This window comes from Camelus bactrianus, chromosome 3, assembly GCF_048773025.1.
Source record: "Camelus bactrianus isolate YW-2024 breed Bactrian camel chromosome 3, ASM4877302v1, whole genome shotgun sequence".
Taxonomy (NCBI): domain Eukaryota; kingdom Metazoa; phylum Chordata; class Mammalia; order Artiodactyla; family Camelidae; genus Camelus; species Camelus bactrianus.
The window spans coordinates 63,133,713-63,144,371 of record NC_133541.1 but is presented as its reverse complement, the minus strand read 5'-3'; the positions used below and the strand labels follow the sequence as shown (position 1 = coordinate 63,144,371).

General features: G+C 41.2%; 1 long non-coding RNA gene across 4 annotated transcripts; it reads left to right on the top strand.

The window, feature by feature from the left end:
• Nucleotides 1–3,307: 3,307 nt before the first annotated feature.
• On the top strand, nt 3,308–9,293 carry LOC105064589 (uncharacterized). 4 transcript variants are annotated; one of them, XR_012505522.1, is made up of 5 exons: nt 3,308–3,454; nt 3,543–3,692; nt 4,115–5,163; nt 6,188–6,431; nt 7,240–9,293. It is a non-coding gene; the product is annotated as an uncharacterized LOC105064589 (long non-coding RNA). The 4 variants fall into 4 exon arrangements; XR_012505523.1 differs by lacking the exon at nt 6,188–6,431 and adding an exon at nt 5,394–5,818; XR_012505524.1 differs by lacking the exon at nt 6,188–6,431 and having other exon boundaries at nt 4,115–4,400.
• Nucleotides 9,294–10,659: the final 1,366 nt, after the last annotated feature.

Genomic DNA, 10,659 nt, shown 5'->3' with positions numbered 1-10,659 from the left:
TTCTGGTAACCACCTCCTGCACTCTGAGATACCACATCATTGTTTTTGGATTTCCCTCAAACCTGCCGTTACTTTTGTAAATTGTTCCTTTATTAAACTCTTCAAATTACTTAGTTTGTGTATGCCATCTGTTTCCTGCTAAGACCCTGACATCGAGATATAGTTCTGTGGGGAAAAGATTATTCAGCTGGGAGTGGAGGGTGCCAGAGGAGGAGGCAATTATAAAAGCAGACCAGTTAGGAGTGGACAATCCAGGTGAGAGATGATGGTGCTGAGCACTGTGGTAGGAACAAGAGACAGAGTGGGAAGTGGCTGGAGTCTGGAACTCATTTGAAAGTAGAGCCAACAGGATTTACTGATGCATCGGGTATGCACTCTAAGAGAAAAAATTGTCAGGAAAGACTCCTCGTTTTGTAAATCTATGGAACAGAATGGTGCTATTTAGAGGCTTGACAGAGAGGGAATTGTGGTTTTTCAGAGGTAGGAAGATAGCCTCCCAGAATCTGCAAGATTGCGTTAGCAAATTTTCCCCTATTGGTCGTGTTCATCTCAAAACTGTAATTCCTAGAGCCTGTCTTGGGACCTTCTGCAGTTTCTTCAATCATCTCGAGACTCTTGCAGTATTTCCACCCAAGGGAATGAATTTTAACCCACTTTAATTAAGAAAGCAAAGCTGGATGGATGCCACACAGTCTTTTTAGGAAAAAGGAGGAAAAAGAGTATTTCAAACCAAATTACCAAGGGATGTTGCAATTGCGGTAACTATTGGCACAGAATAAAACCCTGAGTTTCTGAGCACTGAATCTTCTCACTGGACCCACTGGCCATACGAGTGGGTCTGACCACTACTGCCTACCTATACTGAGTAAATGCAAAGTATATTCAGTAATATCTCACTTATATACAGGTGCACATGTGGGCGTGATGAAGCAAAAACTGAAAAGATAAAAACCATTTTCCTAAGACTATAGGTAATTTTTAATTTTCTCTTTATACTTGTCCACATTCAAAGTTTTCTGAAATAATCAGGTATTAGTTTTAGAAACAGTTTGTATTTTGATATTGCCTTCTTAGATGGGGCCTACTTAGCGATCTGTGTAAAATTGTGACCCCTACCCAGCCCTGTCCCCGCCGCACTTTCACACAAACGCAACACGTAATTCTTGAGTCTTCTTCACAGCATGAATCACAGCCTGAAGTAGTATTAGTTGCTTATTGTTCAGTCCCATCAATAAAATTTAAGATCTCTGAGGCAAGATGCTTGCCTGTCTCGGTCATTCTTCCAGTGCCTAGAACAGGGGCTGGCACTGAGTAGGAAGCTCAATAAATGTTTGTTAATTCACACACACACACACACACAAACTTTTATTTTAAAGGTATTTGGCAAAAGAGATTGTCACGGTGATTTTAAAAAATCTACACCACTTGTGTAGCGATACAAATAAAGTGATACAAACTTCCTAAGGAGAAATTTTACCATACATTTCTTAAAGACTTAAGAAAATCATGACTTTTGATTCAGAAACTCCATTGCTAGGGCTTAGTAGAAGATTCTTGCATTTATTTACAAAAGTGTCTTTGCAGCATCCCTGTAGTAGCGTGAAAAATAAGGAGGTTTGGTTATACGTATTTTGAAGAAACCAAAAAATAGTAAATCATTATAGCAAATTGCTGTAGAAAAATGTATATCATATATTATCAAATTTTAAAGTAGGTAATGAAGTAGCATGTTCAGTCTAATTCCTTATACATGGAAAAACTTGAAAACTCCAGATTATTAACTGTGGTCATTCCTGGATTGTGAGAATGTAGATGTTTCAGAGTTTCTTCTGTGTGCTTATCTACACATTTTTGAATGTCTGCAATAAACTCGTGAAACAAAGTGTTGTTTTATGTTATTTCATTTTTCAAGAGTGTTAAAAATTATTATGAGCAATCCAGAATGGATTTCCCAAGGACTTGCAACTACAGCATATCTCAAAGTGGAAAAAATGAAATTTTCAAGGGAATTAGAGTCACAAAAATGTCTGAATATTTTCTCTTTACTTCTGTTATCCAACATTTATCTCAAGTAGAACAACATTTCTCTCTGGGCTCCAAAAGGGATTTGTAGAATTACCACCATTGCCAACAGAAATTATTATTACAAACAATAATTACATTGACACTGAAAACCCTGGGGGGGTAAATACAAAAGTCACAATTCACTATTATCTTTGAGTAGAATCTGCAGAGGTTAGAGGCAAGTGGAGACAACCTCCTTCAAATTCAAATCAAATAAATAGTAGTAAGCACTCTGCCTGTTCTGGACTCACTGAGCTAAGCCCTGAGAAACACAAAGTGTGTGATGCCAAGTGCTTGCTGACCAGTGACTATACTGACGCAGCCGAGAACATTTTCATCAGGGAGGTTGTTTTGGATGAGTGGAAAGGATAGTACCAGTGGTGAGGAGTGGAGTTGTGGACGGTGTGTGTTACTTCCTTAATCTGAGCCAGAGGGTACAAAAATGTGATCTGAAAGTTGAATCAGTCCTGTAGGTATTTTAAACACTTAGAGTGCTTAAAAATAAAAGTTTGAGATCTTATTTAATTCTTTTCGGACATAGCACTTTGCAGCTAGTCTAATTCAAAAGTTTAATTCATGAGCTCCTACAGGTATAGTTTTTGATCCTTGTATCTGAGCTATTCTTGGATCCCTGCTTGAAAGTTGGCCAGCATCTGTCAAACAAAAAATCCAGAGAACACTGCTTTTTAATGAGCAATGTGAAAGTGTCATGCTGTTAAATTTTAATAATGCTAGCTTCCACAATACTCAGGAAATTACTACTAGGTAGGATTTCCTCCCAGGCCTCTTTCTTAAAGCTTTGTCCTGCTCCTGTTTATCTGCCAGGGACAAAAACAAAAAAAACCAAAAAGTTGCAAGCCAGTGTTAAAGGGAAACAACAAACAAAGCCGAGTAAGGGTCTGTGGTGCTGGGAAGCAGGGGTAGATGAATTTCTGCAGGACTTCAACTGCCAGGATAATCAGAAGATAATCAGAAGTCCTCATTAGGGAGATAAAATAAAAATTTTAAAGCAGCCTCTAAATTTCAGGAATGGAATCCATTGATAAGAGTTCATTTTAAAAAGGAATCTCCACACTTGGAGCATGAGATCAGGCTTGTCAATTTCTGTCAGTTTCCAGATTCATAATGGGTGACTTGGCACCCTGGCTGACGGGCTGGCAAGAAAAGAGCTCTCATGTGTCATATCAGAGACCGCCACAGAAACCCGGGGCAATGTTATTTGTCACTTAAAGGAGGAGGCAGCCTGAGAGTGTCCCATCTGCCGGCTGCTGAGTCATCCCACTCTGGTAGCTATTTAAACAGAAGCGTCCAGCCGGCACGCAATCAACACTCCACTCAGACAATGCCCAGACCGCCAGAAATCGTGTTCAGCTTGGATTGCCCATGACAAGTACGACTTTCGAAAACAAGTTTCCGTCCTCTTTTCCCGGTATTGTCTGTCACTCTAGGGGGTTCTGACTTTTGGCTCCTTTCCTCAGAATGAGCCCATCCAGCCGATCCTCCAATGGAACCTTAGCCCCAGGGGCCACCAATTCCTGTTTCAACTTTTCTCACGGTCTTTCCAGTATTTCTTTCAAGTCAGCAAACATTGGCTGAGCACCTGTCACGGGTTAGGCGCTGACCTACAGGTAAGGGTTTGTTAAAGGATAAAGGAACACATTTCTTGCCTTTAGAGGCTAACAGTCTTGTGGAAGAGTCAGCCAGGTAACCAGGCAACCACAATACACCAAGTGATGGTTCCAGAACAGGTAAGTACAAGATGATGGTTTGGACCTTAATTTGAGGGGGTGGGGGGTGGGGGGCACCAATAAATACCCTTCTCTAAAAGCCATGACCCTCTGTGTGTGGCTATCTGGGAGGAACTGAAGGGATGTGGGAGGCATCAAAGGGATATGGGAGGAGTGATGTTTTAGAAGGGCTTTTCCAGTCTGAAGGTGTACTTGCATTTCTACCTGTCTGCCAGCCGTCGCCCCATTTGACCTGGGCTCTCACGGCTGCTCTGTCTGGCTGTGAGTACTACTGATGCTTCTTTTCCATGCCCATCCTCTAGGTGTTCCCTTCAGTGTGTCAGATGAGGACTCTCTTCATACTTGGCTGTCATCTGTCAGCCACAACTGTCCTGTCCAGAAGCACTGGCTTTGGCTTTCAAGCCTGCTTCCTGGCTGGCTTCTTCCCCACTCCATTAAGGAGGATACCATTCGAAATCACATGTGCTGCAGGTGCTGCTGATGAAAGTGCTAAAGTCGCTGGATGTGACTGACGTATTTGGGAAGGACAGGACAGTGTGCCCATGCAGTTGTTGTGTCCAAATACTGTTCTTATCTCCCAGTGGAAAGGTACTGTAAATAAAGAGAAAGGCCACTACCTTATTTTAAACATCTGAGCTAGGAGCTGTCCTAGGCACTACGTAAAAGCTCTATTTAGTTCTTGCAGTAGTAGTGTCCTTATGTTAGAATCCCATGTTATAGACTGAGGAAAGTCTGGCTCAGAGAGGTTAAGAGACTTACCCAAGGTCACACAGCTCTACAGTTTTTGGTTGAGTGTGACTCTACACAGATCTATGTGACTTTGAATCTAGTGTTCTTTAAAATCCTGGAATAGTTCACAGAAGGAGCTGTGGAACGTTAACACGGCAGTAAGATTTCTGATTCCAGTCTGATTATGAGTCTTTTAAGCATGATAGCACGAGTTTCTGACTCTTTGCTCTGAAACGTGAAACCGATTGGAACAAATTAGAGTAGAAGGAAGCAACGAATGTCTAGTAAAATCTAATTCATCCAATGAAAAGATTGATCAATACGTTTAAGTTCACAGAACTTTTAAGTAGAATAAAAGACACACTGGGAGAGAGATGTGGGGAAAATATGTCTGTTTTTATGACTTGTTGATATCTATGGGGTTTTTCCTTAAGCCTCAAAACAATTTACAGCATTGCCAGCAGCATTCAGTACATTCAGAACAGGATCATTTCACCCACAGCTGAACTAAGGCCATGCCTGGGACAGCACCGAGAACAGCCTTCCAGCAGACATGCCAGGGAGTAAGCCAGGGTCAGTGAGTGAAGAGGCAAGCAGGGCCATTTAAAGCAACATCGTTTATGTAAGTGTGATCTAATTGCTTCCACTGGAAATGGGTCATATTCAAGTCCAAAGAACCAGGGGCCTTAATGACCCCAGTGAAATCAGAATATGGCTTTTCTGTCAATCTCCTCGGAGAGTATGGCCCTCTGATGAAATAATGATGCTTGGATTCATTTCAGTCTGCCAGGTTTCCCACTCCCTTCTTGCTTCCTCACTGTTGATTTGTTATTTTTCTTTCTTTCTTTTCAGTTAAACACATTAAACTCAACAGGATATATCATATGACAGACTGGGATAAATTTACTACTGGGAATAGGGGAAAAGTATGGGACAAAGAAATAGGCCTTTTTTGCCTCTCACAGTCGTGATTCAGTTCTGACTCAAAAGGAAGTGTGCCACCTACTGAATCACGGAAACCACTTCCTGTAGCTGTTTGGTTTATTCTGGAAGGGCATTGGGCCAAGTCCTGCCCTGCCCTGACCCTGACTGGCTCTTCAGAGCCAAGGCGTTCACAGCTTGAGGTGGTTTGGCCTCAGACTCTGAGAACATGACATATTAAATTACAAGTGTCTCATTTCCTAGCAAGGAGTCTTCAGCAACATGAAAATGAACATGTGTTATTTGCAAACTGAGTGTATCGTTACTCAACCTGAATATCCTTACTATTTCAGAAGGTATGTATTGTGCATGACCACTCTCCAGATCTAAATGTACACTGGCTCTGTTTTTCCTGAGGGTCACATGGGCAATCTGTAGGGTGGCATTAACCAGATGAAGCGGCAAGTGTACCCTTTCATCTGGGAAGCAACACTGGACTTGTCTTCATTCATTCAACGTATTTGTGAGCACATGCTCACTGCCATGTACTTGCGTAGCTGTAGAGGATACAGTGGCAAACAAGACCTTCCGGCTCCTGACCTCATGGTGCTGATGTTCTACACTGTATGGAAATACATTCTCCCCTCTAGAGGCAGGGGCTGGGCTTTGCACACCATTAAAAGGAACATCAGCTAAAGTAAAGCTGTTGTTTCCTCTCTACCCAGAACATTTCGGACACCAAGATGTGTGGTTTTTCCTCACAAAGAAATTCTCCAATTCTTGGCAAACACGGACTGAGTAGCCTACAGTTTAACTCAGTTCTGACGCTGGTTGCCTGGAGTCAGCACAGACCCCTCGGGTTAGGGGCTCAGTCGCATCAGACTACTCCGGACATCACACACCAAGTCCCACTTGTCACCTGGACTTCTGAACGTGTGACATTGAGCATTCCCACAATTCCCTCCTGAGGTTTGGTAACTTGCTATAATGGCTCACAGAACTCAGAAAAAATACTTTACTGATGTTTACTGGTTTATTTTAAAGGATACAACTCAGAAATAGCCAGGGGGGAGATTTATATAAGTCAAGGTTTCGGGGGTGGAGGGTTAGGCAATGGAGCTTCTGTGTCCTCTCTGGGTGCATCACCCTCCCAGTACCTTGATCTGTTCACCATCCTGGAAACTCTACAGACTCCATAGTTTAGGATACACAAGGAGACTCCATTTTACAGGCTGACTGAGTCAGTCATTGGCTGGTGGTGATTAAGTCCATCTTCAGCCCCTCTCCCCTCCCTGGAGGTCAGGGAGTTGGTTGGAAATTTCCAACCCTCTAATCACATGGTTGGATCCTCTGGCCACCAGCCCCATCCTCCAAGAGTTACCTTATTATCACAAACTCAAGTATGGTTGAAAGAGGCTTATCATGAATAGCTAAAGATGCTCTTATCACCACTATCACTCAGGAAATCCCAAGAGTTTTAGGAGCTCTGTGCCAGGAACCAGGGAGGAGGACCAAAACGTCTATTTCTTATTATATCATAATCATGCAGTCTCAGCATCCAGCATTGGCCCTTGCATGAAGGAGTCCCTTCAATACTTGTTGGTAGAGTAAATATACAAAAGAAGAAAGAATAAAAGGAAGAAGGAAGGAAGAAAGGGAGGGAGGGAAAACCATCTCATTATTATCCTTTGTTGTGTTTGGAAGTGAAGATGAAAGCATCCAGTTTGTTTTTTTTTTGCTTTTTTCCTTCTTGTAAACAACAGGTTTCTGTTCTTAGGTGGGTCTGGGGATTCTACAGCACCGCAGAACACATCGGGCTCTTTACCGGGAAGTTCTGGAACCCAGGAGGCCCATTCTGAGATCAAGTCAACACTTGAAGTCCTGAGAATCCCCTCTGAGAGCAAAAGGCTCTTTGTTCTTCTCTTCAGAGGGTCACAATCGCTAATGACAGAGAATCTGTCATTCCTCTGGTGGTCCATGCCCAATAGATGTGTTCAAGAATGGTTGCACATCTGTGCAACATGAAGCAAATAATTTACCCACCTTATAGAAGAGGTCTGAGAAGTCAAGGAAACTATATCTAGAATGGTGCTTGGCACACAATAGGCTCCTTGTAAACAGAAGCCATCACAACGGCAATTTCTCTTATTCTCATTACCATCACTGCTCTACTACTGTTACTTTGGTTGCATCTATAAAGCCAGCAGTTTTTCCTGGGTATGACCAGTGGCCTTGTGTTTAACAATAGCATCCTACAGTTCAGGGTGTCTCCTCCTTTCTAAACCTGTATTTTTCTTTGAACAGATCATAAAAACCTTAAATTGACATCCAGTTGAAAATCCCTGTCAAGAAGATACTGTCTGGGTTACTTACAAGTTTAATCTAAGAGAGCAATATTTTTTTCCCCAAGCATAAAATTATAACATTGAATGTTTTTAAAAAATCATATGTAATTCAAATATAAGTAATGTTAAAAGATAAACAGGCATATTAAAATTTTTAAGTATTTATTTGAGCAAAGATTGAATTAAATTGGGCAACACCAAACCAGAAGGAGCTCACTGACAGGAGCCTTGGGAAAGAATTTTCTAGAAAAGAACTGGAAGCAAAGTAAAAGATTACTGGCAATAGTGTAAGTAGTTGCATTAATTGGAAAAGACTCATTGGCTGTTTGTGACAGGGTGTCCTTAGGTTTCGATTTCTTAGCCTCAAGGCATTTGTAGGCTTAAGTTTTGGTTTGCTTACTAGGCTGCTAAGGCATTCGAACAACATTAGACTGATGGCCTCCTGATTTAATTAACCTAAGGTAGGTTGTTTTGGCCCTGCCCTAAGTAAGGTCTATTCTCTGTACATTTGACATAAAAGAAAAGGAAGAAGAAACCAGAAGGAAAAGAAAAAGAAGAGGAGAAGAAGTAAGAAGAGATGCAAAGGGGGAAAAAACATCCCCATCAAAAACACTGAAGAGAAATGGAGGTTTTATTGAAGCTCTCTTAAGTACTGCTGAGGCACCTGTACTGTAGCGCACACCACAAATGTAACTACTGTCTTGCTGAAAAGAGTTTCTCTTTCTATAGAAATCCCAACATCTCCCTTCATATAGCTTCTTCCTGACTTGGATGGCTCTTTTCTCACCTCGCATCCTCCAGATTATCCCAGAGGTGGCCCCTCTGTTTTCAGAAAGATCAGTTTAACCTCTTCTCAGCCTCCTTAGGTCCCCTCACCTATCACGACATCTGGCTCAACAAAGGACAGGAAGTTAGATGCTAAGTGAAACTTCCCCAAATCGAGACATTCAGGTAGCCAACCATTCTTAGAGCAATTTATAGCAAGCAAATAAATTAGTTCACAAGAGTCTCAGAAACCCAACAGTAATTTAAATCTTCATCTCCAGGTACAGTTTTGCTACTGTTTTTGTTCTGCTCACTGATGTATAGCAAGTGCCCATAAGAACACTTGGCATAAATATTTATTGAATAAATAAATAGTTAGAGAATTAGCATTTCAAGATATCTTTTCTACAGTTTTTCTCAAATGTTTTGTGTGAGACAAGTTGTCACACATGCATGCCTCCATAGAAGAGGATACAATTTTCTGTCATTACTTTTTTTATTATGTCATTTTAGGTCAAATGTTACAAAAAATGATATTGAACTCTTAACCAATCTATTTTTTCCATTGGAATATTGGCCTGACTGAGAAATAACATCAAGGAAAAATTATTTTTTTGGCAGAAAAATGTCCTCACTAAATTCTTGTATGTTTTGTTTTGATTTTTCCTTAGTGACTGGAGGTCAATTTCAATCCACTAAAGCACAGATTCCAAATTTTCAATCTGGTTTTCTTGAGTACAGCCTGGGTGCCAAGAATGAGGCAATGACACAACATCACTACCAAGACACACACACACACACACACACACACACACCCCAGAGTCCAGGGCATGTTCTGCTGACTTGCAGGCTTCTCCCCTCTAAAAGTTACTCTCAAAATCATGCTTTTAAATTTCAAATGGATCTATTCCCTCTCTCCCTAGCCAATTCTTAATGACCTTTTTTTGTCTAATCCACTGATCAGGGTCTTCCAGACCCTATAAGCTATCATAATGGAATCATCTATTGACCAAAGATAATGTGTCCTCTACTTATCCTTTCTTGCTTCCTTTTAAAAGTTGGATTTTCAATATGCTTGTGAGTGAATCAATGACTATAAATGTAATTACTGGAGAAACGATCATTTTGCTTTAGCCCAATAAAAGAGGAACTAAGTATTTTTGGCAGCCCCCAAAGAATCACATGTTATTAAACACATGTTGTAGAGGAGGGGCAGTGCCCTGAAGGAAAGAGTGGCACGCTAGACAGCCAAAAGAACAGACATCCACTACAAGTAATATGAGTACCAGGTTTGGGTGAGACCTATCTCTGCTGTGAGACTGGGGACAATTCACTCAAGATAAGCCTTAGTTTCTTCAGCTATAACTCAAGTATTGATATACTTGTCTCCTTACTTTGTAACTCTCCTTACTAAAGTTAACTGTATCTGTTGTTCTGTGAGTCTTCAATTCTCAGATTAATCTTTTCCTGTTATAGCCACATTCTCTATCATTGACAGAGAAATTCACCTGGTTATTTTGGCTTCTCTAATCCTGCTGCTGAGAACACCTCCAAGGGAGCTTTCGGTCAGGAGCTGACAATGGCATTTAAGGTCACTTGTGCTGTTGGTAGAGAAGGAGATTTGAAAGGACACCAGTATCTAACCACCAATAATACATATATATTTAATTTGGACCTAGTAACTTCCCTGATAATGATATTTAGCTCATATTTGTTATGTCCTAATTAATGCCAAGCTTTTTAGAAAATCCATCACCTCATTTAATTCTTACAGTCATCCTTGAAATAAGGTATCAGGGTGTTTGACTATAGTTATGGGGAAAAAAAAAACCCCAGCCTCCAGCTAACTTAAGCAGTAGGGCCTTTGTTGGCCCACATAACTGGTAGTCTAGAGAGGGTAGCTTCAGGGTTGGTTTATGGATCCAGTGGCTCCAAAATGTCACCAACTCCCCAGGTTCTGTCTCTGTCCTGATATCCACTGTTGGACCCCCTCTTGTACCAATTTCCCTCTATAGGATGGCCATCAACAGGAAACTTGCTTACTTACATATATCTAGCAAAGGAGAGTGAGTACCCCCACAGTGAAA